Below are 27,355 nucleotides of genomic sequence, written 5' to 3'. Positions count from 1 at the left end.
GTACACCATAAGGTGCCATTAAAAAGACACTTGTCCCACAAAATCGTAATATATTCTTTTAAAAAATGTCATAGCCTTTGTAATGCAATGATGTAAAAATGCAAAATAAAAAAGGTCTGAAATGGTGTAAGATTCCCCAGAAACTACCTCAGAAGCAGGTGACTGGCTATGCATTATTTCTGTAGCACATCATAACAGCTATAATAGTGACTGGCTATGCATCATGTCTGTAGCAGGTCATAACAGCCAGAAGAGTGACTGGCTATGCTTCATGTCTGTAGCAGGTCATAACAGCCAGAAGAGTGTCTGGCTATGCTTCATGTCTGTAGCAGGTCATAACAGCCAGAAGAGTGTCTGGCTATGCATCATGTCTGTAGCAGGTCATAACAGCCAGAAGAGTGTCTGGCTATGCTTCATGTCTGTAGCAGGTCATAACAGCCAGAAGAGTGTCTGGCTATGCATCATGTCTGTAGAAGGTCATAACAGCCAGAAGAGTGTCTGGCTATGCATCATGTCTGTAGCAGGTCATAACAGTCAGAAGAGTGTCTGGCTATGCATCATGTCTGTAGCCGGTCATAACAGCCAGAAGAGTGACTGGCTATGCATCATGTCTGTAGCAGGTCATAACAGCCAGAAGAGTGACTGGCTATGCTTCATGTCTGTAGCAGGTCATAACAGCCAGAAGAGTGTCTGGCTATGCTTCATGTCTGTAGCAGGTCATAACAGCCAGAAGAGTGACTGGCTATGCATCATGTCTGTAGCAGGTCATAACAGTCAGAAGAGTGACTGGCTATGCATCATGTCTGTAGCAGGTCATAACAGCTAGAAGTGTCTGGCTATGCATCATGTCTGTAGTAGGTCACAATAGTCAGAAGAGTGACTGGCTATGCATCATGTCTGTAGCAGGTCATAACAGTCAGAAGAGTGTCTGGCTATGCATCATGTCTGTAGCAGGTCATAACAGCCAGAAGAGTGACTGGCTATGCATCATGTCTGTAGTAGGTCACAATAGTCAGAAGAGTGACTGGCTATGCATCATGTCTGTAGTAGGTCACAATAGTCAGAAGAGTGTCTGGCTATGCATCATGTCTGTAGCCGGTCATAACAGCCAGAAGAGTGACTGGCTATGCATGATGTCTGTAGCAGGTCATAACAGCCAGAAGAGTGACTGGCTATGCTTCATGTCTGTAGCAGGTCATAACAGCCAGAAGAGTGTCTGGCTATGCTTCATGTCTGTAGCAGGTCATAACAGCCAGAAAAGTGACTGGCTATGCATCATGTCTGTAGCAGGTCATAACAGTCAGAAGAGTGACTGGCTATGCATCATGTCTGTAGCAGGTCATAACAGCTAGAAGTGTCTGGCTATGCATCATGTCTGTAGTAGGTCACAATAGTCAGAAGAGTGACTGGCTATGCATCATGTCTGTAGCAGGTCATAACAGTCAGAAGAGTGACTGGCTATGCATCATGTCTGTAGCAGGTCATAACAGCTAGAAGTGTCTGGCTATGCATCATGTCTGTAGCAGGTCATAACAGTCAGAAGAGTGACTGGCTATGCATCATGTCTGTAGCAGGTCATAACAGCCAGTCGAGTGTATGGCTGTGCATCATGTCTATAGCAGGTCATAACAGCCAGAGGAGTGTCTCTACTAAATAATAAAGAGGTTGGTTGTGAAGGAGTGAGGTAATCCTGAGACTGCAGTAGTCAGTAAAAGTGGATTTTTTTTTGTGAATTTGTAGAACTCACTTGTCAGATTAGAGGTGTTGAACCATTTAAATGATTCTTGCTTATTGGGTTTATTGCAAACGGCTAAAGTTTGTGAATTTTACTAATAAATCTAATTTGCAGGAGTTGGGTCATTCTGATTGCAGCTATACTGTATGTGTTGATAAAATTGTCAAATGAAAGGCTACTTGGACAGGCCTGGATTTGGATCACCACTGAGCGCGGAGGTAATGATTGTCACACTGTCCAGGCATAAACCCTGTGTTGTTTTATTAATTTATAAATGGATATCAAGTAAAAAAAAAAAGCAACAAAACTAAAAAACTGTATCTATAAACATATAAATAAGCCTCTAAACTAAAAATATTCTCTATTCAGTATTCCCCGGAGAGGAATTTGCCGGGGGAACGTTTTATTTGCCAAATTTGCACTTACAAAATGTGTTCTCCTGGAAACTATTTATAGTATTTCAATATTTGCAAGAAACTAATTATGCTTTGGGGCTTCTGGAAGAATTAATATTAGATCCTGAGCCTGTCACACGCATAGACGATCATAGATGTCCTCCAGAAGGCCTGATTATAGTGAGGCTGGAGGGGAGCGGTGTCATAGATTGTAGCCTCATGGCGTAATGGTGCCAAATGGGAAGATAATCAATGTGTCAGTCATTGGATTGTACAGTACAGCCTCTCATCAGCATGGATGTGATCTGTAATCAGGTATGTGCCGCCCCCATGCCAGCAGCCGGCGCTGCTCGGATCCGGGCCTTCAGGGGTGGTGGCTCGAGGGTCACCGGACCCGGGGGTCTCGTGGACACGCCGAATAAAAGGGAGGACGTATATGTACGGGCTAGGCCGTAGTAAGTTTGTGACGCCACCCACCCACCGCTGCTGTTGTGGGGCACCTGGGGGAGATGTTGTGGCAGCTAGTTGTTAACCCCTCCGTGGGTAGGGATGGTTGCCCCGGGACCCGGTGTCTCAGTGCAGGGTATAGCGACCGCAGGGAGTGTTTGTTTACTCACAGTTAATAAATCACACAAGTCTCTTGTAAACCAAGGTGCTGGTGACCGGTGGCCGGTGCCGCGGCCGGTTGCATTCGGATCCCCCACCCGGCTGGTGGTCTCTATCCTTTTCCTCTGCACGGTTTGTGTAAGGTGGACTTCCTAGTCTGAAACTCAGGAGTCCGCTCCCGGCTGGATGTGGCCTAAGGAGCCGTGCCCGCAGACGCTGGCCCGTGGGATCTATAGGCCCTGGCGGTGACCTCCTATCCCTATCAGTGGGCTGTTGTCTTCTATGAGGGACTTTGGGTGGGACAGGACCTCTAGTCCTGGTCTCAATAGCTGAATTAACCAGTCCGCTTGTTTCCGGTTCTGGCTTCAGGGTCCGAGTACCCCCCTTTGTGCTACGGTTTCCGGGTCGGTTCCCCGTGTCAGTACCGGCGGACTACAACCCTGTCCCAGTCCACCTCGGTTCTGCCGAGCCGTCTTCCCGCCTCCTGCTGACGGAGACCACCGTCTGCCTCCTAGCCAGTAGCACCAGGGCTCCAACCCTGGCACCGTTCAACTTGAACTTTCCTGATGGAGCTACACTTAGCTCCAGCCCACACTCCTATCCAACTTGAACTCCAGACTGGACTAACTACTGTTTCCCCGCCCCGGGCTGTCTGGACCCCTGGGTGGGCGTGTCCAACCGCCTGGTCACACCCACTGGTGTGTCTATCTTTCCCTAAGGGGGGTGACTAGGGTTTCTAGGTTAGCTGTGTGTTTCCTAGTGAGGGAAGGGGGCAGGTGTTATGCGGGGGCCTAACTGTGACTACCTGGTTTTGCCAGGGCGTCACATTAGTATTTATGTGTTTAATGAGAATGCATCAACCTATTGTTTTTATTTTTGCAATTTTTTTTTAATCTTTTGGTGACTTTTTTTTCTAATTGTATATCTTTTTATTTGTAAAAATCTTGAGATCTTGCTTTTTTTGTGGTCCGGCGGTCAGGTCAGTATTCAAGAGCCCTGCGTACCACCTCCTATCGTCTGTATCCCCAACTACTGCATTGATTAGCCGGCATCACACTGCAACAATGACGTTACCCCAGCCGGCTAATCTAAGGAGCATGCCAGCAGCAAGAGGGGCTTTACATGACTCCTGTCCAGCAGCAAAGGAATACTGACCTGGCCGCTGGACCATGGTACTATACACAGTAGATAACTCAGGACCCACCATTCACTATATGTGATATCACAGCTCACCTCCTCCTCCACCTATACAATGACTAATAACATCTCTATATACAGTAGATAACACATAATCCACCATTCACAATACGTGATATCACAGCTCACCTCCTCCTCCACCTATACAATGACTAATAACACTGCTGTATACAGTAGATAAGACATAATCCACCATTTACAATATCCAATGTCACAGCTCACCTCCTCCACCTACAGTGGAGTCCTACACAATGACTCATAACACTGCTATATACAGTAGATAACACATAATCCACCTTTCACAATAGGTGATATCAAAGCTCACCTCCTCCTCCACTTATACAATGACTAATAACTCTGCTATATACAGTAGATAACACATAATCCACCATTCACAATAGGTGATATCACAGCTCACCTCCTCCTCCACCTATACAACCACTAAGAACACTGCTACATACAGTAGATAACACATAATCCACCTTTCACAATAGGTGATATCACAGCTCACCTCCTCCTCCACCTATACAATGACTAATAACACCTCTATATACAGTAGATAACACATAATCCACCATTCACAATATGTGATATCTCAGCTCACCTCTTCCTCCACCTATACAATGCCTAATAACACTGCTATATACAGTAGATAACACATAATCCGCCATTCACAATAGGTGATGTCACAGCTCACCTCCTCCTCCACCTATAGAATGACTAATAACACTGCTATATACAGTAGATAACACATAATCCACCATTCACAATAGGTGATGTCACAGCTCACCTCTTCCTCCTGGACATTGACTGATAACACATCTCAGGCAGCTCTGCTAGTTCTCTTAGAAATGAGTTACCAGTATGTTGTTCTTCATATTCATGAGATCAGCAAAACCTTATCCCACCACTAAATTGGCAGCTTTCTGCCTTTGCACAGTGTAGGCAGAAAACAGTCAATCAATAAAATCATTGGGATTAGACAGAGCTCATAATTGAGAGGATTAGGTGAGCTGCAGCAGATAACAGTCATTTTATCAAAATTACAGCAAGAAGCCCTGTCAGTGACTGAGCACTGGAGCAAAGGTCTCTGACCACGATTTTATGCTTCCCTCAGTATGAGAAGTATAGGTGGCTTTCCTGCTGTGTTTTCATCTCTTCCCCTTTTAGACCCAGCAAAGCCCTCCTTCCATCCAGCTGCTGGTTATCAGTATTCCGCCTCTGTTTAAATACTCCCATTTTCCCTGGACATGTGCTGGTGATATTATTCAGTTCATTGAGCTCTGGTTGCAAGCAGGTGGCTTGTACTCCTCTGTAGTATCATGGCTGAAACTTTACTGAACTTCTACCTGCGTCATCTGTGGATAAGTAGTTCATGATTTTCCCCTGTGTGTCCTTCTTGTGTTTTCTCTAGTGTTTAGTGGGGTTGACGAAGAGTTCATCCCACCCGTTCCCTATTTAGGGTCCAGCACTAGGGATACCTAGGGTCAGGTATCCAGCTCAGCACATAGGTGCAGAACCTATCTAAGGTGGTGAGGGACCCCAGGGACCAGCAGTAGGTTTGGTCAGGGGGGTCACCATCTCCCCCTTCCCTAGAAACAGGGTTTCCTGTCCCTTCCCTTTCGTCGTTGGCTTGCTACTTCCCCATACCTAGAGTGACACTTAGCTATTGAAATTAGTCAGCCAGTCATCCCTCTCTACAGACAGCACTGGTGACATGCCAATATAGGAAATGCTGGGAAGAGCTTGAAGTGGTGCCGAAACCCGGGAGCATTGCAGGACATATCCATGATAACAAAAGCAGTTTTGTAAATGATGAAACTTCCTATTTTATGCATTTTTATATATGATTTTTTTCTATTAACCAGACAACCCTTTCAATAGTTAAGAGGCTGCTATGTCAGATAGTAAGAGGATTGTCTTGATGGCCTTTCTCAGTGGGTGACGAGTACCCGTGTAGGGCTTTCCTCACTAGAGAAAGTAATTCGTTAGCAATCAGGTAATTTTGGAATTGGCTCAAGAGTAATGAAAAGGTTGGAGGAGAAACCCCGACACTATGATGGGGGGCTCCGTTTGATCTTTTCTATGGGTCCCCTTGTCATTTAGTCATAAATCGAATGTAGCCATTGCTTACATTTTTCACCAAATTGACCGTTTATATCTTGTAGGATATTAATCGTCTTTTCTCACTAAAATCTGAAGCCGCATGATATAATTATATTATATTATTTGCTTTTGGACACTATTTAATCTCGCTCGCTGCAGAATGTTCCCGGGCAGCTTTCAACGCTGTACATTTTGGCCGGAATATTTGGCCGACATGAATCTTCTTGGAGCTGTAAACTCTGTAACAAATTAGGACAAAAGCACCAAGTATTGGGCCAAAATCTAACGATCTTCTGTTCTTTAAAATACATAAAGAAGATGAACGGCTCAGCTGCACATTAATACGGATTCCAGCTCAATGTCAGCTATGGAAATTTTTTTTATTTCTTTTTTTTTATTTTAATCTGCAATTATTTTGCTTTTTTTCCTGAGATAAATGAAAGAAGTGATAATGATAAAAGAAATGTGATGGTCACAGCAATATCATGGGTAATATTCATATCCAAATTAATTTTTTATGTTAATTTAAAAAGGCTGACATGTGAATACCCCATGAAATAAAAATTCCGGAGCATTTATCTATAAAGCTCTAGATTGAGCTGTTCCCCTATGCATGAATAAATAGACAACTGGGCGTTGTCATTGCCCCTACACTAGACATTGTTGATCACGAGAGCAGATATTATTCACGGCTTGTTGGTAATCAACCCATTAAGAACACTATGGTAGATGTATTTGAAACATTTGAAACAATGTGGGACTATTTTTGGGCTAAATATATTGGTTAATTCTGTATAGTATCCTTCCCTTTTTTGTGCGTCTTTGTTTTTATTTTCTTTTGTCCATTTGTCAATCCTTGGTCTTGAATTAATGGGTAGTTAATAATATATATATTTTTGGTGTTTGTATATTGTTTGGCTCTTTATGAGGACAATGGTATAAAATCTCAATACTTCATTATTTAGTTGATTTTTCTTTTCCATACTATGCCGAAACCACCTGTTTTACGTATATGCTCTTTATATGTCTTTTATAAACTTTCATGAAAATTGCAGTTTTAAAAGGGAACCTGTCAGCAGATTTGGGGCCTATGCCTATAAGCTGCGGCCACCACCACCGGGCTCTTATATACAGTATTCTAACATGCTGTATATAAGAGGCCAGGCCGCTGTGTAGAACCTAAAAATCACTTTATAATACTCACCTAAAGGGCGGTGCGGTGGATTTAGGTCATATGGGTGTCACCGATCTCAGGTGTCGGCGCCTCCTCTTTCGGCCATCTTTGTCGTCCTTCTTCTGAAGTCGCGGTGTATGACGCGTCCTACCTCATCTACACTCACCGGCATTGAGGTACTGCGCAGGCGCACTTTGATCTGCCCTGAGCGGGCAGATCAAAGTAGTGTAGTGCACCTGCGTGAGACCGTCGAGTGCGTATGACGTAGGATGCATCATGCACACATGCTTCAGAAAAGGACGAAGATGGCTGAAAGAGAAGGCGCCGGCATTGGAAAAAGGAGATGCCCATATGGCCCAACTCCATCGCAGCAACCGTTTAGGTAAGTATTATAAAGTGAATTTTACGTTCTACACAGCAACCTGGGCTCTTATATATGTACCGCCCCCATGCCAGCAGCCGAGCCGCTCGGATCCGGAGCCGCGGTGGCTCGAGGGATCTCAGGACCCGGGGGGGTTCGCGCGGACACTCGAATGTCAAAAGAAATGGGGAGTATGTAAAAGTTTGTGACGCCACCCACGGTGCGTGGTAATGTGAGAGACAACTGCTGCTGTTGGGGGAGCCCGGTGACTATGGTGAAGAAACAGGATGTTTAACCCCTCCGTGGGTAGGGGGTTTGTGTCCCGGGTCCCGTTGGATAGTTGGCGTTTGGGGTGCCGTTGGGGTTAAGAGAAGGGTTTTCAGTGTACTCACTCAGTCCAGAAATAACCACACCGACAGCTTGTAAACCAGAGTTCTGAGCACCGCTGCAGCTTAGAGGGAGCATGCTTCGGTCCGTGCCCTTGGTGTTGCGGTTAGTCTGTGGTCCTTTCCTTGGCACCTGTGTTTCTCTTTGGACCCTCAAGTCTGAAACTTTTCGGGTCCTGCTCACCTGTATGGCTAATGGAGTGAGCTTGCTCTCAGGGTTCACGCGTAGGATTTCTTTGGACTGTATTGGGAAAGTCCTATCCCATTGGTGCACTAGTACCCCGATTTTGGAGTGGGTTGGGGATGAATCTTGAAGTCTTCACCCCCGTCGGGTAAATTACCAGGACGCGTGAAGCTGCTTCCCGGCCTAGGGTCCACGTAGCCTGTCGTGCCCTGGCCCCTGCCCGGTGATACCTCAAGGCCACCCTCCTCGGCAGTCCGTGCCCCTTGACACAATCCCCTGTGACCGGGGTTCCAGCTCCTACCAGGCCCAGACCAACGTCTGCCACCTAGTAACTACAGGAGCCCTTCTCCCTGACCTCTCCTCACGAGGGTCCCTACTCCACCACCTCTCCTTTCACTCTCCTTTCACTCTCCTTTTCCTCTCTCTGTCACTTTCTCACTTTTCCTCACCAACCCCCTAAGTGGGCGGCCCTATTCCCTTCAGGCCCCCCAATGGTGTGTCTGGTGGGTACAGTGTAAAGTGTTCCTAGGATTTTGATTGGCTCAGCTGTTAGCAATACCAAAGGACCAGGACCCGTAACCAAGGAGGAGTGGATACTGTGCAGAAGGGCAGATTGCACAATACCCTGTGACGACCTGATAGGCCAGGGCGTCACATGTACAGTATGTTAGAATGCTGTATATAAGAGCCCTGTGGTGGCCGCAGCTTATAGGCCCCAAATCTGCTGATAGGTTCTCTTTAAAGAAGAACATGGTCAGGTTGAAGCTGCCCATGCCAATAAATATTTAGGTCTGTTGATCCCACTATCGCATTTTGAGTAGTGTTTTTTGGGGGTATTTTTTTTGCTTGCCAACTTAACCTACAGACACTACAATGTGGAAGTTGAAGTCTGTAGATAGAGTTCCCCCACTTTAGGGATATTTTTCAAATGTCATTTTTGACATGTAGGTAGACTTCATTGGTAGCATCCAGGGGCCACTTAGACCTGAGTTTTCGACTTCTCCGGCTGTGATCGGTTCAACTCGACTCACCCTCAAATGTCGGAATAATGGTGTACATGCACATAGTATTTCAGTGCTCCTGCCCCTTTGTTTAAGAGTGGCTTTACACGTACGATTTCGCTACAGCAATCTCGTTGGGGTCACGGATTTTGTGACGCACGTCCGGCCGCTGTAGCGATCTCGTTGTGTGTGACTCCTAGGAGCGATTTTGGATCGTTGCAAAAACGTCCAAAATCGCTCCTCGTTGACATGGGGGTCCTCTCTCAATTATCGCTGCTGTCGCTGGGGCGAAGTTGATCCTCGTTCCTGCGTTAGCACCATACATCGCTACGTGTGACGCCGCAGGAACGAGGAACATCTCCTTACCTGCCGCCGGCCGCAATGAGGAAGGAAGGAGGTGGGCGGGATGTTCGTCCCGCTCATCTCCGCCCCTCCGCTTTGATTGGGCAGCCGCTTAGTGACGTCGCTGTGACGCCGAACGGACCGCCCCCTTAGAAAGGAGGCGGTTTGCCGGTCACAGCGACGCACTAGGCAGGTAAGTACGTGTGACGGGTCCGCGCGATTTTGTGCGCGACGGGCAGCGATATGCCCCTCTTGCACAAACGATGGGGGCGGGTCGCATGCTAGCGATATCGGTACCAATATCGCAGCGTGTAAAGCCCGCTTTAGAGATTGGAAGGGGTCTTAGCACCTTGACCCTCACCAATCAAAAATGTTTATGTCTTTAAGACAAGTAAAAGGTTTTCATAAATTAAAAGTATACTTTCAGTGGGTTGTCTCATGATTAGTTGTCATGATCACACTGCTGTCCTGCCACTTGGCTTCTTGCTTGCCAGGGGGACGGTGTGCTCCTGATGATTGAACTGTGCACTCTTTGAGGCTGCAAACAGAGGCAGCTTTTTTGCTTCTGCATCGAATGGGCTTTGAAGCTGACTGTATCCAGTGATCAGAGCAGCGCTTGCAATCTGTTTACCAAATAACTTCCAACTGCATGCTCCTTATATAAGAGACCAACCAACTTTGATGTGGCTGTTAATCTGGCAATGAGTTGTAATTTATGGAATTAAATGGAATCTGTTAACAGGTTTTTGCTATGTAATCTGTAGACAGGATGCTGTAGGAGTTAAAACATAGATTTCAGCAATGAGTCTCTTATCAGGCTGCCTGCTATTTACGTGCAATGATTGTTTTTGCACTGGGACCTCATTATTGCTCAGAATACATTGCCCCATTGCCCCAGCCTTCTGTTGTGGCTAGTATCTCACTGTCTACAGACATTGTACATGCAGAGCCTTGTGTGGGCAGGGCAGCTTTCTCAGCTTTGCTACATTGCTAAATGTGAAAACTCTGATTGTGTCAGAACCGCAGCACCCAGTAAAGTAAGTGATACTTCGATGGATTCAGAATCTCTTTCTACATTATGTTGCTCTCAGATGAGATAGTAAAAACCTGCTGACAGAAAGGCTTTAAAAATCCCTTTATTCTTTAGAACAGAAAGGATTTTTAATAGAAGATAAAATGCAATGTTGCTTATCTTCACAAACACTTAGTAATTTCACCCATATAATAAGAGGAGACAACCCTTTTATGGTTGTGAAAGAATGTCTCCTTTGCATAGGCGCTTTATGATTTTTATAGAGGCATTGTGGCTTAAGGGGGTAATTATATTTCTTAGATGAATAAAATTGTTTTCTTTTCATAGTTTGTGTCGCACGGAGTTTTGCTCAAAGCTCAACCATTGTCACAGCATCATCAGACACTGTTCACACTTCAGATTCTGGCACTCCACTCTATGGTTTCTCTGGTGTTTCTGAGTTACATAGGCAGCCCCGGGCATTGACCAGCTGTGTGCTCATTCATGGTCAGGCTAGCAAGAGCTAACCTTTGCTAGCCTGTTGGTTACCTCTGGGATCAGCGGTAACCTTGGAAACCTATCACATGTGCTCCCCGCTGTTATGATTCAGGGACCGAGGAGGATCAAAAACTGCGGAATCCCAAAATGGTACGGAGTGGCTGGAAACTTAACGGACTGCAGACCTAATCCTGACACACAACTGGAAGTGGCCGTGGGGCGTGGCTACGATGACCTGGACGCCTCGACAAAGCCGGAGAACTAAATAATCTCACAGATAGAGCTATAAGAAAGCTAATCTGACTCAGAGCAGTCCCCAAAGATAGATAGATAGATAGCCCTCCACATGTAAAGGCTATGGTGATATAGAAAAACCACAATACAAAGCCAGAAAAGACAGATTCAGCAAAGTTGAGGCCAAAATTATCTTTATAGGAAAGGATAGAAAAGAGCAACTGTCTGCAGCCGTAAAAACTCTAATATATACCAGCATTTCTGATATGGAAAAATCCTGAGGTCACACAACCTCTCCCCCACTTTATCAGCACTCAGATGTTACTGGGATCCAAAACACTAATATAGATGAGAGACTGAGTTAATACCAAGCATGACAAACACAATACCAGAATCATGGCGCTAAGTATACAGACACTCCCAGCAGGGAATAATCCCATTCCACCAAGAACTCCACACAGACAAAATAGAAATCAAGCCTTAGTATTAAAACACCAAGAAAGTGGAAAACAAACAGCAGAGGTACAAAGACCACTTATCTGAGAGGAGTTCAGGTAGTGAGCACAGCTGGTTACAGAATGTCCTTAACACACAGGAGACATTGACCACCGGCAAGAAACAAGAGAAAACTACTCAGTTATACAGTCCCAGTCTGACCCTGATTGCCAGTCCTCCACAGGTGTGTGGCTTTAACTCCACACATCAACTGCTCCGCCAGCACTGACCACAAGAGGGAGCCCCAAACTAGAAAACGTATTCACAACACCCCGCCTTTTTAAGATGGTGGAATCTGTCTTCCCATGCTGAATATAGTTTATTTCTGTGTTGGTCTGTGTGCTGTTGTGTCCCAGTCCTGCTGGTGATTATATTGTGTGGTGCTTGGAGTTTTTATGGAGTTCCCCTGCCTTCTTTTTTTCTCCCTGCTCTTATTTTCCTCCTTACCTCTTATTGTCTTATACCTTTGTGTGAGTGTACTGTGAGATAGAGTTTTGGTTTTCCCTGTTTGTCTATCTCTGTTGGTTTTATTACACTCCTGTCCCAGCCGTCCCCTGGGGTAAGGGGTGGTGGGAAGGGGTATAAAATCAGGGCTGGTCAAGAGCAAAGCCAGGAAGGCAGCTCAGACATCCTCACCTTCAGAGGTAACTCTCAGATAAGGGATAGCTAGGGTTCCCTTAGCCTGATGGTCAATTTAGCAGCCCCTGTCCTCCCCTGTTGTGAGGGGGGGAAGAAGGGGTATAAGATCATTGCTGGTCAGGAGCAGGGCCAGGAAGGCGGCTCAGACATTCTCACCTTCAGAGGTACCTCTAAGATATGGAATAGCTAGGGTCCCCCTAGCCTGAGGGCCAGTCTAGCAGCCCCTGTCCTCTCCTGTTGTAAGGGAGGAAAAAGGGGTATAAGATCAGGGCTGGTCAGGTGCAGGACCAGGAAGCCGGTTCAGAAATTCTCACCTTCAGAGGTAACTCTGAGATAGGGGATAGCGAGGGTCCATCTAGCCTGAGGGCCAGTCTAGCAGCCCCTGTCGTCCCTTGTTGTAAGGGGGAAAAAGGGGTATAATGGGTATAAGATCAGGGCTGGTCAGGAGCAGGGCCAGGAAGGAGGCTCAGACATTTTCACCTTCAAAGGTAACTTTGAGATAAGGGATAGCTAGGGTCCCCCTAGCCTGAGGGCCAGTCTAGCATCCCCTGTCCTCCCCTGTTTAAAGGGGAGAAGAAAGGGGATAAGATCAGGGCTGGTCAGGAGCAGGTCCAAGAAGGTGGTTCAGACATTCTCACCTTCAGAGGTAACTCTGAGATATGGAATAGCTAGGGTCCCCCTAGCCTGAGGGCCAGTCTAGCAGCCCCTGTCCTCCCCTGTTGTGAGGGGGGAACAAGGGATATAAGATCAGAGCTGATCAGGAGCAGGGCCAGGAAGGCAGCTCAGACATCCTCACCTTCAGAGGTAACTTTAAGATAAGAAATAGCTAGGGTCCCAGTAGCTTGAGGGCCAGTCTAGCACCCCCTGTCCTCAGGTTTCTCCATATAACCAGTGACAGGAGGTGTCTCAAGATCAGTACTCTAAGAATTAGATTAGCGTAAAGTGACCTAAAGACTATGGGTGTATGATGCCATCACATACCAGTATGTGACATCACATACCAATATGTGTTATCTGTGAGCACCGGGGTTGTTATGAGGCCACTCTGGCTTTTATTATGAGATTTTAGCAACATCCTTTTAATTCAGACCCGAGAACATGATAAACCATTTAGGATATGTTCTCATATACTATAAGTTTAGAATTTTTCATTTTAAAGCAAAATTATGTTGAAAATGGTACAAATGCTTTTTGACTGCCCCCTATGGTCAAGACCATGTTTCTGGACAAGGACATGACTATTTGTCATTTTGTCATTCATGACACCGTGGCATTTATGCCTCTCGATAACTGTGTTAGTAATTGTAAACCTAATGCCCCCAACCCATTAAATAATTAGCAGTTGTGTAGTAATGTAATACAATGTGTCCATTTATAATTCAGTCCCGGCATTATTATCATCATTCATTTGTTGAGATTAAAACATTTAAAAGTCAATAAATACTTAATTAAATGTTTGGATCACAAAGCAGATTTACAGATATAATTTGGGTCCCAGCCAGAAAGAGGTTAAGACCCCCTATTAAATATCGACGTAGTACGGTTAGTAAAACAGTTGGCTGTAAAACTGTTTTGTTTGAACACATTTGTATATAGTGAGCGTACTGATAGATCAATGCCCAGTATTTCACTGTAACTTATCTCTTCTGTTCATGTTCTACAGTTAAAAACTACATAGAAAGCTGAGTAACTGGTCTTGCATTCATCTTGCCTATAAGCTGCGGCCACCACCAGTGGGCTCTTATATACAGCATTCCAACATGCTGTATATAAGAGCCCAGGCCGCTGTGTAGAACATAAAAATCACTTTATAATACTCACCTAAACGGTTGTTGCGGTGGAGTTGGGCCTTATGGGCGCTTCCGTTCTCCAGTGCCGGCGCCTCCTCTTTCGGCCATCTTTGTCCTCTTTCTGAAGCTTGTGTGCATAACACGTCCTACGTCATACACACTCGCCGGTCCTGCGCAGGCGTACTACAATACTTTGATCTGCCCTGCGCAAAATCTCAATGCCGGTGAGTGTGGATGACGTAGGACGCGTCATGCACCCCGGCTTCAGAAGGACGACAAAGATGGCTGAAAGAGAAGGCGCCAGCATCGGAGAACTGAGACGCACATATGGCCCAACTCCACCGCAGCGACCGTTTAGGTGAGTATTATAAAGTGATTTTTATGTTCTACACAGCGGCCTGGGCTCTTATATACAGCATGTTAGAATGCTGTATATAAGAGCCCACTGGTGGTGGCCGCAGCTTATAGGCCCCAAATTTGGTGACAGGTTCGATTTAAAGATGTTGTCTCGTCATTGTAAAAATGTAAATGTGCTCATGAAAACAAGTAACTTTGCCATTTCTTTCTTATTATAAATTTCTCTCCATTCTGTCATGCGGGGTGCTGTTCTATACGCACCAGGTATCATGCGAATTCGGACTCTGTTCACACCGCAAAGTCTGACTTGCACCTGGTGATTCTGTGTGGCTTAGTCAAAACCGGGTGTCGACGGGGCGTGTCCTGGACATGGAGGAGTGAAGACGCTCATAGCCGGAGTTCCCGGGCCCAAAGCTTCACACACTCTTCCCCTCCGGCCGCGCACAGATACAATGCCCCCAAAGAAACGGCCACCTGCAGTACACGATCCGGCATCAGACAGAGGACCCTCCGGAGGCCTGGCAAGATTCCTCTCCTCCCCGGCAACGGCACCCCTCAGCGCCGGCAGAAGCAAGATGGCGACGGCTGGAACAGGGAGCGTGGTGGAGGGGAAGCCCCTGCAGGCAGCGCGGCTGCAGCGCCAGCTAAGTGAAGGGGAGAGGGGGGAGGAGGCGGCTGGAGGCACTGCCGCTCATGGAGGGAGCCCAGCCACGTCCAAATCAGCGGGGCCCCCACAGAGAAAAGATGGAGAGCAGACCCCGGGAGGTACCCTCACATGGGAGCCGCAGGCCACTTCCAGGCCCCCTGGCGCCCCCAGCCTGAGGGACAGTGACTCTGGGAACCTGGGTGCCCCCCTGGCCTCCCCCTCTGACAAGCTGGATATCCAGGCCCTGAGGGAGCTTATCGTCGCCCTCCCCAGCAAAAAGGATCTGGATGAGGTGGCTTCTAGAATAGAACAGGCCCAGCTGTCAGCACTGTCCTCAGTGAGGGAGGAGATGGGGGTTCTGGAGGACAGGATCACGGCCTCTGAGCAGGCCCAGGGATCAATGCAGGGCAGACTAGAGCGCCTGGAGAAAGGCTGGGAAGCTTCCAACATACGTATTAGAGACATGTCCCTGCTTCTGGATGACCAAGAAAACAGAAGCAGGAGAAACAATGTCCGACTGAAAGGCATTCCGGAGGACTGGTCGCCTGAACTCCTGCGCTCCAATGCTCTGGCTATCTTTAATATTGTCACAGGCAGACCCCCGGACGCAACCTACCTCTTCGACAGGATCCACAGGGTGGCCCGCCCTAACACCAGGGCATCCTCCAACACCAGAGACGTCCTATGCCGTCTCCATTATTATGGAGATAAGGAGCGGATCCTTCAAGGGGCATGGGCACATGGCCCAATAGAGATGGACGGTGCACTCGTGTCATTGTTCCCAGACGTCTCCAGTCGTACCCTATATATGAGGAGGCTACTTCACCCGCTATTACTCCGAATCAAAGAAGCGGGCGCCACCTACCGCTGGGGACACCCCTTCCATCTTATAGCCCGCAAAGGAACTGCTGTCTATCTGTTGAGGAGACCCTCAGATCTACCGGGACTGTTCACTTTCCTGGGGATTGACGAGATGTCGGTCCCGGATTGGCTCGCCTGGGACCCCCCGACCCCTGTGAGGCGGAGGGAGAGGGGTGGGGGGGGCGGTCCTTCCTCCTCGTCGGATGAACGGGGCTGATCCCGCTTGATCATTGAGCCCCTTGATACCTCTACAGCATTGAATGATGACATGTGCATAATGTTTACCTTCCAGGTGCTTTGGGGTTTAAAGTTTAAGGTCGTTTCTCTCATAAGTAATATTTGCTTTGTCGCGCGCGGCCGGTGGGGGGGGGGGACTTTTCCTAGTCCCGGCTGGAGCGCCGGGATGTAAAGTCCGGCTTCTTTACAGCTGGGCCCGGACTTTGGCCCCTCCGTGATTCCATACTCGTACCCGCTTTCCTTTCTTCCCTGTGGACCCGCGGCTGGTTCCTAGGTCTGCGAGCTTTGCGTGAGCTTCTATACCCTGTGTGCTTTCTTTCCCTTTTTTTTTCTCTCTTACTCCCTTGTCTCGGTTGTACCTCTACTTGTAACTGCCGCCTGATTCCTAGTTAGTTCCCGTTTCTCCCTCTAGCAGGGCGGACACTCTCTCTCCTTCTATCCCCTCCCTTAACCCCTGCGCACTCTCCCTTTATCTAAAGCTACTCTTCACTCCCCCCCCTATCTCCCCTCTTTTCTTTTTTCTCCTTTTTTTCTTTTCCTTTCCCCCTTTCCTTCCTATCACCCCCTCTTGCTTCCACCCTCCCTTTTCTCCTTTTTTTTTTTTTCCAGTCCTTCCTCCCGGGGGCTAAGGTTGGCCAGTGATGAAGGAGACGTGTTCTGAGTTGCGTATTGGCTCACTGAATGTGAGGGGATTGATCCCGGGAAGCGCTCAATTCTCCTTAACCTCCTATGGAGGAGCCGCATACAGGTTGCTTTCTTGCAGGAGACCCATTACAGTCTGGAGAAACCATATAAGCTTTCGGACAAAAGGTACCCGATTGTGTTTCACTCCCCCTCTCCCGACCCCAGATCCAGGGGAACCAGTATACTAATAGCAGGTTCACTACAATGGGAGACACTGGAGTCAAGGACTGAGGGGGAGGGGAGACTTCTATTGGTGAAGGGGCGTATCGCCTCCCAATTATACACATTTGCGGCCATATACTTGCCAAACACAGGTCAGTGCACAACGTTTTTACGCTTCCTGGACATAATAGACGACTTTGCCGAAGGCACTTTAGTGATAGGAGGGGACTTTAATTTCACCTTAGACCCTAATATTGACAATTCTGGGGGGGCTTCTTGTTTACCACAAAGGGCTACACAGCGTATCAAACGGGGACTGCGCGAATTTCAGCTGATAGATACCTGGAGGCTTCTCCATCCTGCAGACAAGGACTATTCATTCTACTCTTCCGTTCATGATAGTTATTCCCGTCTAGACCACTTCTTCGTCCGTCATAGGGACCTCCATGCCCTGCGAGCAGCGACAATTGAAAGCATTTATTTCTCTGACCATGCGTTGATTACGATCTCGCTTGCCCTGGACCATCCCGTCGACAGGCAGTGCCAATGGATCTTGAATAACTCACTACTAAATGACCCGATAGTCATGGATGAGATCCACTCGGCTTTGTCGGAATACTTTGGGCAAAATACAGCTGGGGAGGTGTCGCCCAATGTGGTCTGGGATGCCCACAAATGCGTCGCGCGGGGGCTTTTTATCAAACATGGCTCGCGTCTGAAAAAAGAACGGGCGGCGCAGGTGGCTGCTCTTCTTTCCGAAATTCATCAAGTAGAGGCCCTCCATAAGAGATCCTGTGACCCAGCGTCCAGATCTCGACTGATCCAAAAAAGGGAAGAGCTGCGCACCCTATTGACTCATAAGGCAAAGGGTGCCATGGTTAAATGCAGGAGACATTTTTATGAGTTCGGAAATAAGAGCGGCAGAACCCTGGCCAGAGCGCTACGCTTACAAAGAACGCGGGGTTATGTCCAGCGGGTCCAGAACCCGGGTGGGAGGATGGCGACTCTGCCCAGGGGTATCGCCACGGCCTTTGGTAACTTCTATGCCTCCCTTTACTCTATTGATGGAGATAAAACCAACCCAGCCCAAGCAGACTTACGCCTGCGGATCAGGAAATATATTAGTAATTCAGGAATGTAAGGGCTCCGTGCGGAGGATGCAGAAGGTTTGGAGAGACCTATCACAGAACTAGAATTACTCGAGGCTATCAAAAACTCCCCAACGGGAAAGGCCCCGGGCCCCGACGGCTTCCCCCTAGCCTATTACAAAAAGTTGGGATCAATGCTAAATACTCCCTTCCTTCAGGCCTTCAATAATGTTGCAATGAGTGGCTTGTCCCCCATCCCTAGAGACACTTTGTCGGCTACCATAGTCGTCATCCCTAAAGAGGGCAAGGACCCTTCTCAGTGCGCGAGTTACCGACCCATCTCCCTGTTGAACACTGACTTAAAGCTTTTTGCGAAGATCCTGGCGGACAGGCTTTCTCCTCTGATGGGAGGCCTCATTCATTCTGACCAGGTTGGGTTTCTGGGAGGGAGAGAGGCCAGGGACAACACGACCAAAGCGATAAACCTGATTCATAAAGCCCGCATGGAGAAGTTGTCGTTGATGCTTCTTTCCACAGACGCCGAAAAGGCCTTCGATCGTGTTAATTGGGTTTTCATGACGGAGGCCTTGAGAGCGACTGGGCTAGGCAGGTCTATGTTGAACTGGATTGGCTCTCTCTACAGTGGTCCCACCGCAGCGGTCAGGGTGAATGGCCTTCTCTCCGACAGGTTCCCGATAACTAACGGGACCAGGCAGGGATGCCCCCTGTCTCCTTTGATATTTGTTTTGACCCTGGAGCCCCTACTGTGTCATATTAGAAGAAATCGTGACATCACGGGTCCTCGCACTAAGGTTCACGAATTCAAAATTGCAGCCTACGCAGATGACCTCCTATTTTTCCTCACAAATCCCTTGGTCTCCCTGCCCAATCTGCTCCAGGAATTCGAGATTTATTCCTGCCTATCCAATTTCAAAATAAACATGACCAAGTCTGAAGCCCTGAACGTGAACCTGCCTCCGGGCACGGTTGCCTCACTTCAATCATCTTTTAGCTTTAAATGGGCATCTAGATCTCTTGGTTACTTGGGGGTTCGGCTGGCGGCGGATACTAACTCGCTTTTCAAACTGAACTTTCTTCCCCTCCTTGGGACTATCAGAGAGGATTGTACGAGATGGGCGAAAGGCTGGTTCACTTGGTTCGGTAGATGTGATATCTTTAAAATGAATGTCCTCCCTCGCATCCTTTACCTTCTCCAGGCTCTTCCAATACGGATTCCCAGCTCCTTTTTTTAAGGAACTGGCCGCCCTACAAACCAAGTTCATCTGGGACAATAAGCCAGCTCGAATCTCCCGCTCTTTACTGTGCAGACCTAAGAGGAGGGGGGGGATGGGAATCCCTGACTTGAAGGTATATAGCTGGGCCTCACACATGGTCAGGGTTATCGACTGGTGTCGCCACGCCAAGACGAAACCCTGGGTGGCACTGGAACAAAGTTTCACTGCGATCAGTCTTACCGCAGCCCCTTGGATACCGAGCCCTCTTCCCGCTAACCTGAGGCATCACCCTACAATCGGTGCCACTCTGGAGTGTTGTTCCCTGGGACAGATCCGCAGATTACTACTCCCAGTCCCCTCTCCTCTCTCACCCATAATTGTCTCCCCAGACTTCTATCCGAGTCTGACGGATCCCGTCTTTCACAGATGGATAGAGGAGGGGCGCTTCCGGGCGTGTCACCTAATAACTGACGGGGGCTGGCCCTCGCTCGGGGCACTCACAGTATGCAACTCAGACATTATATTAGCTCTCTCCCCGCCCACTCGCTGTACACGGCTCGCCCCACGGAGTTTGAAGCGCTGTGTACCCGGGAGGGAGTGTTACGGCACTCTCTCTCCCTGGTGTACAGGATGTTGACGGACCCTGGCGACCTCCCCCCCCCCACATTTCTCGTACACTGGGAACAAGACTTGGGTCTTTCCCTGACAGATACGCAAAGGAATAAAATTTTGGCGCTCGCCCACAAGACCTCCATAAGCTCCAGACTTCAGGAATCCAATTATAAACTTCTGTCGAGGTGGTATAGGGTCCCAACCAGAGTACACAAGATGTTTCCAGGCGTAGACCCGTGCTGTTGGAGATGTGGGACGGCTGAGGGGGACTTTGTACACATATTCTGGACATGTCCGGCCCTCAGAGGGTTCTGGAGCGGAGTGGGGGAGGTGATTAAACACGTGACTGGAACATCACAGACCTTGGGTCCGGAGTTGTTCCTTCTCCAATTGACTGAGATGTCTGTCTCTGCATACAAACAGTCGCTTCTGCACTTTCTGGTGATGGCGGCCAGGTCATGCATCCCCTTGAAGTGGAAGTCGGACGCCCCCCCAGCCCTGTCCCTCTGGGCCTCCAGGGTCAATGAGCTTCTGCAGATGGAGGAACTGACCTCCTCCTTGCATGATCGGTACGAGCGCTTCCACGGGATCTGGCTTCCCTGGATGCAATTTAAGCTCTCCAATGAATACGACCTCCTTTTGCGTGATGCGTAGATGGAGCGCATTCTCCTCTGTCGCTGGCCTTTCCCCCCTGGCAAACCTCCCCCCCACCCTTTTTTTTTTTTTTTCCTTTCCTTTCTCTCCTCTCTCTCTTCTTCTTATTCTATCCCCTTCTTCTCCTCTTCTCCCATTTTCTTCCCCCTTTCTCTCCCCCTTTCCCTCCCCCTTCCTTCTTTCTCACCTTCCCCCCGCTCTGCCCTATCCCTTCCCCTTTCCACTCTTCCTTTACATTCCTCCCCCTTTCTTTTCTCTCAGCTGATGTGAACTCTCCTTTGTTGAGAGATGTCTGAATGATCTTTAGGCACTCTTGCCTCCTTTTGGTACTTCTCTTTCTTGTCTATGATAAAAATTGAAAAAGAACGGACCTGTTCGATAATTTCTTGGGTTGGCTCAGATGCTAGTGATTTTGTATTGAGATGTATTCTCCCAAACTCTGTTGAACTGTTTTTGTCTATTTTGCCAACTGACTGCTTTATGGTTTGTAAGGGTCTGTTGTATAAATAAAGAATTTAAAAAAAAAACAAAAAACCGGGTGTCGACCAGTTTTGTGCTCGCTGTTGATCGGTCTGGCTAGCCTGTGAGTTGCTGCTTGGGTTACAGATTACTGAAGACCTATCACAGCCACTTCTGCATTTTAAAAGATGGTGAATCCTGTTTCTCCATGCCGACTATAGCAAAAGCAATAACAGTCTTGGTGCATGGTGATTCAGCTTCTGGAGCACCGCTATATGCTATCTTGGTGTGTTGTGGAGATACCCTTGTCATTGTGTATTTCCTTCCTTTTCTTTATCCCCCCCCCCGTGCACATATTGTCTTTACCTCCTGCTGTGAGGTAGAGTTGTCGTTCCTCCCTGTCTATCTATTTGTGTGGGGATTCATCACTTCAGTCCCGACCCCTCCCGGACTGGTGGTGAGGGGGTATAAGGCCAGGGCTTCTCAGAAGTTAGGGTTACACTGGGGGTCCAGACCTCGCCACTATCAGGCGTACCTCTGAGATAAGGGACAGTTAGGGGCTCCCCTAGCCTGAGGGCCAGTTTACGAATCCCGATTCCCAGTCACTTCATTACTATCATGACACATTCTCAAGAACAGAGGGACTTTTAATTTTGTTGTTTACTGCTTAGGTTACTGACAATCACTGTGTTTATCAATGCCAGTTTCCTAGGCTAGGAAAGCAGCGCTTACAAGTTCTTTGGTACAGAGCATGCAAGCGCCACTCTGACAATGGTCACATAACTGGTCAAATCTTTTGAAGATCCAGAGGCAATTTTGTCTCTGCTTGCAGCATTGGAGAGCACATAGTTTAGGCCAGTGGCATTACAATGCCACTGGTCCAAACTGTCAACACAACACATTCTTTCACGTTAGCTTTGTCCCCTACATGGCAAGTGGAAAAGGTGTTGTGGTCAGATGAGGCCAACGTAGAATTTTTTGGGCTAAATGCGAAACGCTTTGTTTGATGAAAAACTAATCCTGCGCATCACCTTGAAAACACCATCCCTACCGTCACACATGGTGGTGGCAGCATCATGCTGTGGGGAAGCTTTTCTTCAGCAGAGACAGGGAAGCTGGTCAGAGCTGATGGGAATGGAGCTAAATACAGGGCAATTCTGAAGGAAAACCTGTTATAGAGTGCAAAATAATTGAGACTGGTGTGTAGGTTCACCTTCCAGCAGGACAAAGACTCTAAACATCCTGGAAGAGCTATAATGGAGGGTTTAGATCAGAGCATATTCATGTTTGTGAACGGCCCAGTCACAGTCCAGACCGAATCCCATTGAGAATCTGTGACTAGACTTGAAAAATTGCTGATCACAGACGTCTCCATCCAATCTCTCCGATAGAGAGTGAGTGTGCAAAGAAGAATGGGCAAAAAGCCGACCTGTTGCACCTTCTTGTAATGGGATAAAAGTTCTATCTATCTATCTATCTATCTATCTATCTATCTATCTATCTATCTATCTATCTATCTATCCCTCTATCTTTCCCTCTATCTATCTATCCCTCTAACTATCCCTCTATCTATCTATCTATCTATCTATCTATCTATCTATCTATCTATCTATCTATCTATCTATCTATCTATCTATCTATCCCTCTATCTATCTATCTATCCCTCTATCTATCTATCTATCTATCCCTCTATCTATCCCTCTATCTATCTATCTATCCCTCTATCTATCTATCTATCTATCTATCTATCCCTCTATCTATCCCTCTATCTATCTATCTATCTATCTATCTATCTATCTATCCCTCTATCTATCTATCTATCTATCTATCTATCTATCTATCTATCTATCTATCTATCTATCTATCTATCTATCCCTCTATCTATCTATCTATCTATCTATCTATCTATCCCTCTATCTATCTATCTATCCCTCTATCTATCTATCTATCTATCCCTCTATCTATCTATCCCTCTATCTATCTATCTATCTATCTATCCCTCTATCTTTCTATCTATCCCTCTATCTATCTATCTATCTATCTATCTATCCCTCTATCTATCTATCTATCTATCTATCCATCTATCTATCTATCTATCTATCTATCCCTCTATCTATCTATCTATCTATCTATCTATCTATCTATCTATCTATCTATCTATCTATCCCTCTATCTATCTATCTATCTATCTATCTATCTATCTATCTATCTATCTATCTATCTATCTATCTATCTATCTATCTATCTATCTATCTATCTATCCCTCTATCTATCTATCTATCCATCTATCTATCTATCTATCTATCCATCTATCTATCTATCTATCTGATTTGGTGATGGAGCTCATACCTCTGGTCCGTGCATGTAAAGAATGATGGACTTGACGACTGGTACATTTTCTTCCTGTCACCATTGATCTGAATTGCTGTCAATCCATATGACATAAATATAAGCTAAGTATCCTGTAAGATCCATCCTGTATGTCGTGTTATCGTCTTGTATATCTGGCCTTGTCTAATCGCGGCTACAGAGTATCATTCATACTTGTGTTATTACTTGAGGCGTCTCTTGACCTATAATCTAATGTATGATTAAAAATAGTAGTAACATATGCTGGAAATGTCTTATCTTCTCCCCAAAGGAGGAAACTTTTTGAATGTTTTATAGTAATTTGGGGGAACTTTTTTCTCCATTTTATTTTCTCTCCAGTTCAAATAAATAGAAAATTGCTCCATATAATATGTTTTGGGGTACTGTGTCTTGAAATGCGTTATGTATGTAGCTTTTAGTGTAGTGTTTTCCATAGGAAGATGCAATGACGGATGAATACTTTATATAGTGAGTAGAGATTATATACAGGAGGTTTTGATAGTTTTGGATGGCGGGTAGATTCACTGGATGTGCTCCCATGCCCCTTTTAAAAGCATGTTTCTTTCACAAGAGTCCCTGTTTAGTTGTTGTGCTCTAATCTCACGGCACTTTCTAATCATGCAGGAGGTTAGACAAGAAGATCAGGGCTGTATCCTTAAGGCCCTGTCACACACAGAGCTAAATCTGTGGTAAATCTGTGGTAAATCTGTGGTAAATTTTTGGTAAATCTGTGGTAGATCTGTGGTAGATCTGTGGTAGATCTGTGGTAGATCTGTGCTAGATCTGTGGTAAATCTGTGGTAGATCTGTGGTAGATCTGTGGTAGATCTGTGCTAGATCTGTGGTAGATCTGTGGTAAATCTGTGGTAAATCTGTGGTAAATCTGTGGTAAATCTGTGGTAGATCTGTGGTAGATCTGTGGTAAATCTGTAGCAAATCTGTGGTAAATCTGTGGTAGATCTGTGGTAGATCTGTGGTAGATCTGTGGTTGCAGTGAAATTGTGGACAATCAGTGCCAGGTTTGTGGCTGTGTACAAATGGAACAATATGTCCATGATTTCACTGCAACCACAGATCTGCCAAAGATTTATCTCTGTGTGTGACAGGGCCTTTACATCTCACACACACTGAAAGCTGCTGTAAGCTATTGTGGGGGCGTGTCCTTTTCCTGCTGTGTTGCTACCTGCTTACGATTGGTCAGCATCATACATGGAGAAGAAGTACACGCCCCCAGTGAAAACTTGGAATTAAGAAATGTTAATTCATTAGGTGCCTAATACTTTCATTCCTAATATCTCTGCAACAGAGAGGTATAATAGAAAAAAAAAGTTTTATACCGCTCAGTAGCCATTTTTACATCATGTGTCCAGTTTAATGGGAACAATTTGGTGTAAGATCCTCTTTAAATTTCACATCTACATACATAATCGCCAGTTTCTGTAACCCTCTTCCAGCATGCACCGTGGCACTGTCAGTTGCGCAGGCGCAGTTTGAACTGTGCCTGTGCAAGTGACATACAGGTCACCGCAGCCTCTGGGAACGAACTGTTCGTGCACAAGTAGCGGTGACGTCACAACTCTTCCCACACATGCGCAGTAGCAGCCGCAGCTGGTACTGCGCGTGCGTGGGAAGAGTGGTGATGTCACCGCTACTTGCGCATGCGCAGTTCGTGCCCGGAAGCTGCGTTGACCTACACGTCACCGCAGATTCCGTCCACAAACTGCACGTGCACAAGTAGCGGCGACGTCTCTGCACTTCCCATGCACGCATAGTACCAGCCGCGCCTCGCGGCTGGTACTGTGCCTGCGTGGGAAGAGCGGTAATGTCACCGCTACTTGCACACGTGCAGTTCGTGCACCGCACTCCCGATGCAATAGCATCGGGCCTATTTCTAGTGGCATTTATAAGGCTTAGTTCACATGTCCTGTAATTGTGTCGCCCGGGGACCAGGGGGTACTCAGATCCGGGCCACGGGGTCACTTCTGTGGGTATCACAGTGGTGTGACCCGGTCTGTGATCCCAGGCTCCACAGTAAAAGGGGGTTTGTTAAGGGAGATTGTCCGTGACGCCACCCACGGTTGTGGTGATTGTGGACACCACCGCTGCGATGAAGGTGCGGGACTCCCGGGAACGGTGTTGGGATGCAGCTTAGGATGTTAACCCCTCCGTGGGTAGGGGCAGTTGTTCCCGGGGCCCGTTCGGGGATAAGCAGGGAGCAGGGCGCAGTGCTGCGGTGCGGTGCCTGAGGGCACGGGCGTACTCACAAGTAGTTCACACAGAGTCACTGGTAACTAGGAATTGCCGGTGTCCGCAGCCTTCGGTACGGGGGTGTTAGTGTCCCACACACGGTGCAGCAGATCCTGTTCTTTCCCTGCAGCCAGGTGCCTCTCTCTCCACTCTCTTCCTCTTTCTCCTCAGCCGGGAATGGGGAATCCACTCCCCTGCAATGATCCGGGTCACCCTAGGTACCGTCGGGCCACTACCCTGCTCCGGCTACCTCTGGCCCCTTCCTCACTGCAGCCTGCCCCGGCCCTTTCGGAGCACGCTTCACTATCAGCCTGGGAGCTACAACTCCAGACTCCTCTTCTCTCTGTCTCTCCAAACACTCTGCTCCAGCCCCTCCCCTCTGCTCTGCTTTTCTCCTACCCTGGGGGATGTGGTTTGTCCTGCTGCACCGGTGTGAGATCAGATTACCAAGGAGGATTAACTCTTTCTGTGACAACCTGGCTTTGCCAGGGCGTCACACACCCCCTTGGTAAAACACGGCCCGTCCTCGGGCCGTCTGGCCACCAACATTTATTAAAACTGGAAAAATCAACACATTACAATCATACATCTTCCCACATCGGGAGGTACGTTTTCTAAAACTGTAAACTGTTCTGCCACCCCACACCTGCGGAGCAGATGACCTCCTCCTGAACTTGAGGGCGTTCAACAGGGGTGACAGTCCATAAAACAGTCAACTTTTTAACTTGTGGGTAGCCGTCCATGCTCCACTACCACTGCCGCTGCCGCCACTCCCAGTACGGGGCACGGGTTCCGTGCTCTGCCTCCTGCTCGGAAGCCAGGCCCACTTGGATGCCCTCGGCGCCGGCTACAACCGGCCTCGCTAACTGCCGAGGGCTCCATCTCTCACTGGCCTGCTCCTCCTCTCTGCAGGTGTACTCCGGCTGCTCCACAGCCGTGACGGGGTACCTGGGAGCGGCTGGCGCCACATCTGGGGCAGACTTCCAATCGGGTGCCACCTCCGGTGCGGCCGGGCGGACTGCCGGAGCCGACGTCATCACCGTGGCGGCTGGGCGGACTGCCGGAGCCGGGTAAGATGTCATCGGGGTTGCAGCTACTGCTTGTCCAGGAACGGAATTAGGCAAAGTCCTGGCGTCCCTGCCTTTACAGTCCTGGTCACATAAACTGCGGTTCCTTCCTCCTGCTCCCCCTTGGTACTCGGGAGCAGTCCTTCTAGCAACTTTTAAAGTTTTCTTTTCGCTTCTGGTCCTCCGGAGCTTCACTTCCGCCCGCGTTCTCAGGGGGCGGAGCCTCTTTTTCGCGCCCGCCGCTCGGAGAAGAAGGCGCCAAGCTGTTGTTTTTGGCGCCTAAAATGGCGGACTTCGGGATTTTTCCTCAGCGGGACGCCACTGACGGACGGGGCAGGGCGCACTTCCACCAGTTAACTGGATGGGTTCGATCCTGTTCGTGACGCCAAATGTGTCGCCCGGGGACCAGGGGGTACTCAGATCCGGGCCACGGGGTCACTTCTGTGGATATCACGGTGGCGTGACCCGGTCTGTGATCCCAGGCTCCACAGTAAAAGGGGGTTTGTTAAGGGAGATTGTCCG

General features: G+C 47.8%; 1 protein-coding gene across 5 annotated transcripts in view; it reads left to right on the top strand.

Annotated features, from left to right (window-relative positions):
• Positions 1–27,355, top strand: part of CTBP1 (C-terminal binding protein 1) — a 676,340-nt gene that overhangs the window by 22,379 nt on the left and 626,606 nt on the right. The window lies entirely within an intron of this gene.

Source organism: Anomaloglossus baeobatrachus, chromosome 1, assembly GCF_048569485.1.
Source record: "Anomaloglossus baeobatrachus isolate aAnoBae1 chromosome 1, aAnoBae1.hap1, whole genome shotgun sequence".
In the NCBI taxonomy this organism is placed as follows: Eukaryota; Metazoa; Chordata; class Amphibia; order Anura; family Aromobatidae; genus Anomaloglossus; species Anomaloglossus baeobatrachus.
This window is presented reverse-complemented; position numbering and strand designations above follow the sequence as displayed.